Genomic DNA, 4,589 nt, shown 5'->3' on the forward strand with positions numbered 1-4,589 from the left:
CTGAACTAGAACTGAACTAGAACTGAACTAGAACTGAACTAGAACTGAACTAGAACTGAACTAGAACTGAACTAGAACTGAACTAGAACTGAACTAGAACTGAACTAGAACTGAACTAGAACTGAACTAGAACTGAACTAGAACTGAACTAGAACTGAACTAGAACTGAACTAGAACTGAACTAGAACTGAACTAGAACTGAACTAGAACTGAACTAGAACTGAACTAGAACTGAACTAGAACTGAACTAGAACTGAACTAGAACTGAACTAGAACTGAACTGAACTAGAACTGAACTAGAACTGAACTAGAACTGAACTAGAACTGAACTGAACTAGAACTGAACTAGAACTGAACTAGAACTGAACTAGAACTGAACTGAACTAGAACTGAACTAGAACTGAACTAGAACTGAACTAGAACTGAACTAGAACTGAACTAGAACTGAACTAGAACTGAACTAGAACTGAACTAGAACTGAACTAGAACTGAACTAGAACTGAACTAGAACTGAACTAGAACTGAACTAGAACTGAACTAGAACTGAACTAGAACTGAACTAGAACTGAACTAGAACTGAACTAGAACTGAACTAGAACTGAACTAGAACTGAACTAGAACTGAACTAGAACTGAACTAGAACTGAACTAGAACTGAACTAGAACTGAACTAGAACTGAACTAGAACTGAACTAGAACTGAACTAGAACTGAACTAGAACTGAACTAGAACTGAACTAGAACTGAACTAGAACTGAACTAGAACTGAACTAGAACTGAACTAGAACTGAACTAGAACTGAACTAGAACTGAACTAGAACTGAACTAGAACTGAACTAGAACTGAACTAGAACTGAACTAGAACTGAACTAGAACTGAACTAGAACTGAACTAGAACTGAACTAGAACTGAACTAGAACTGAACTAGAACTGAACTAGAACTGAACTAGAACTGAACTAGAACTGAACTAGAACTGAACTAGAACTGAACTAGAACTGAACTAGAACTGAACTAGAACTGAACTAGAACTGAACTAGAACTGAACTAGAACTGAACTAGAACTGAACTAGAACTGAACTAGAACTGAACTAGAACTGAACTAGAACTGAACTAGAACTGAACTAGAACTGAACTAGAACTGAACTAGAACTGAACTAGAACTGAACTAGAACTGAACTAGAACTGAACTAGAACTGAACTAGAACTGAACTAGAACTGAACTAGAACTGAACTAGAACTGAACTAGAACTGAACTAGAACTGAACTAGAACTGAACTAGAACTGAACTAGAACTGAACTAGAACTGAACTAGAACTGAACTAGAACTGAACTAGAACTGAACTAGAACTGAACTAGAACTGAACTAGAACTGAACTAGAACTGAACTAGAACTGAACTAGAACTGAACTAGAACTGAACTAGAACTGAACTAGAACTGAACTAGAACTGAACTAGAACTGAACTAGAACTGAACTAGAACTGAACTAGAACTGAACTAGAACTGAACTAGAACTGAACTAGAACTGAACTAGAACTGAACTAGAACTGAACTAGAACTGAACTAGAACTGAACTAGAACTGAACTAGAACTGAACTAGAACTGAACTAGAACTGAACTAGAACTGAACTAGAACTGAACTAGAACTGAACTAGAACTGAACTAGAACTGAACTAGAACTGAACTAGAACTGAACTAGAACTGAACTAGAACTGAACTAGAACTGAACTAGAACTGAACTAGAACTGAACTAGAACTGAACTAGAACTGAACTAGAACTGAACTAGAACTGAACTAGAACTGAACTAGAACTGAACTAGAACTGAACTAGAACTGAACTAGAACTGAACTAGAACTGAACTAGAACTGAACTAGAACTGAACTAGAACTGAACTAGAACTGAACTAGAACTGAACTAGAACTGAACTAGAACTGAACTAGAACTGAACTAGAACTGAACTAGAACTGAACTAGAACTGAACTAGAACTGAACTAGAACTGAACTAGAACTGAACTAGAACTGAACTAGAACTGAACTAGAACTGAACTAGAACTGAACTAGAACTGAACTAGAACTGAACTAGAACTGAACTAGAACTGAACTAGAACTGAACTAGAACTGAACTAGAACTGAACTAGAACTGAACTAGAACTGAACTAGAACTGAACTAGAACTGAACTAGAACTGAACTAGAACTGAACTAGAACTGAACTAGAACTGAACTAGAACTGAACTAGAACTGAACTAGAACTGAACTAGAACTGAACTAGAACTGAACTAGAACTGAACTAGAACTGAACTAGAACTGAACTAGAACTGAACTAGAACTGAACTAGAACTGAACTAGAACTGAACTAGAACTGAACTAGAACTGAACTAGAACTGAACTAGAACTGAACTAGAACTGAACTAGAACTGAACTAGAACTGAACTAGAACTGAACTAGAACTGAACTAGAACTGAACTAGAACTGAACTAGAACTGAACTAGAACTGAACTAGAACTGAACTAGAACTGAACTAGAACTGAACTAGAACTGAACTAGAACTGAACTAGAACTGAACTAGAACTGAACTAGAACTGAACTAGAACTGAACTAGAACTGAACTAGAACTGAACTAGAACTGAACTAGAACTGAACTAGAACTGAACTAGAACTGAACTAGAACTGAACTAGAACTGAACTAGAACTGAACTAGAACTGAACTAGAACTGAACTAGAACTGAACTAGAACTGAACTAGAACTGAACTAGAACTGAACTAGAACTGAACTAGAACTGAACTAGAACTGAACTAGAACTGAACTAGAACTGAACTAGAACTGAACTAGAACTGAACTAGAACTGAACTAGAACTGAACTAGAACTGAACTAGAACTGAACTAGAACTGAACTAGAACTGAACTAGAACTGAACTAGAACTGAACTAGAACTGAACTAGAACTGAACTAGAACTGAACTAGAACTGAACTAGAACTGAACTAGAACTGAACTAGAACTGAACTAGAACTGAACTAGAACTGAACTAGAACTGAACTAGAACTGAACTAGAACTGAACTAGAACTGAACTAGAACTGAACTAGAACTGAACTAGAACTGAACTAGAACTGAACTAGAACTGAACTAGAACTGAACTAGAACTGAACTAGAACTGAACTAGAACTGAACTAGAACTGAACTAGAACTGAACTAGAACTGAACTAGAACTGAACTAGAACTGAACTAGAACTGAACTAGAACTGAACTAGAACTGAACTAGAACTGAACTAGAACTGAACTAGAACTGAACTAGAACTGAACTAGAACTGAACTAGAACTGAACTAGAACTGAACTAGAACTGAACTAGAACTGAACTAGAACTGAACTAGAACTGAACTAGAACTGAACTAGAACTGAACTAGAACTGAACTAGAACTGAACTAGAACTGAACTAGAACTGAACTAGAACTGAACTAGAACTGAACTAGAACTGAACTAGAACTGAACTAGAACTGAACTAGAACTGAACTAGAACTGAACTAGAACTGAACTAGAACTGAACTAGAACTGAACTAGAACTGAACTAGAACTGAACTAGAACTGAACTAGAACTGAACTAGAACTGAACTAGAACTGAACTAGAACTGAACTAGAACTGAACTAGAACTGAACTAGAACTGAACTAGAACTGAACTAGAACTGAACTAGAACTGAACTAGAACTGAACTAGAACTGAACTAGAACTGAACTAGAACTGAACTAGAACTGAACTAGAACTGAACTAGAACTGAACTAGAACTGAACTAGAACTGAACTAGAACTGAACTAGAACTGAACTAGAACTGAACTAGAACTGAACTAGAACTGAACTAGAACTGAACTAGAACTGAACTAGAACTGAACTGAACTAGAACTGAACTAGAACTGAACTAGAACTGAACTAGAACTGAACTAGAACTGAACTGAACTAGAACTGAACTAGAACTAGAACTGAACTAGAACTAGAACTGAACTAGAACTGAACTAGAACTGAACTAGAACTGAACTAGAACTGAACTAGAACTGAACTAGAACTGAACTAGAACTGAACTAGAACTGAACTAGAACTGAACTAGAACTGAACTAGAACTGAACTAGAACTGAACTAGAACTGAACTAGAACTGAACTAGAACTGAACTAGAACTGAACTAGAACTGAACTAGAACTGAACTAGAACTGAACTAGAACTGAACTAGAACTGAACTAGAACTGAACTAGAACTGAACTAGAACTGAACTAGAACTGAACTAGAACTGAACTAGAACTGAACTAGAACTGAACTAGAACTGAACTAGAACTGAACTAGAACTGAACTAGAACTGAACTAGAACTGAACTAGAACTGAACTAGAACTGAACTAGAACTGAACTAGAACTGAACTAGAACTGAACTAGAACTGAACTAGAACTGAACTAGAACTGAACTAGAACTGAACTAGAACTGAACTAGAACTGAACTAGAACTGAACTAGAACTGAACTAGAACTGAACTAGAACTGAACTAGAACTGAACTAGAACTGAACTAGAACTGAACTAGAACTGAACTAGAACTGAACTAGAACTGAACTAG

This window comes from Calliphora vicina, chromosome 2, assembly GCF_958450345.1.
Source record: "Calliphora vicina chromosome 2, idCalVici1.1, whole genome shotgun sequence".
In the NCBI taxonomy this organism is placed as follows: domain Eukaryota; kingdom Metazoa; phylum Arthropoda; class Insecta; order Diptera; family Calliphoridae; genus Calliphora; species Calliphora vicina.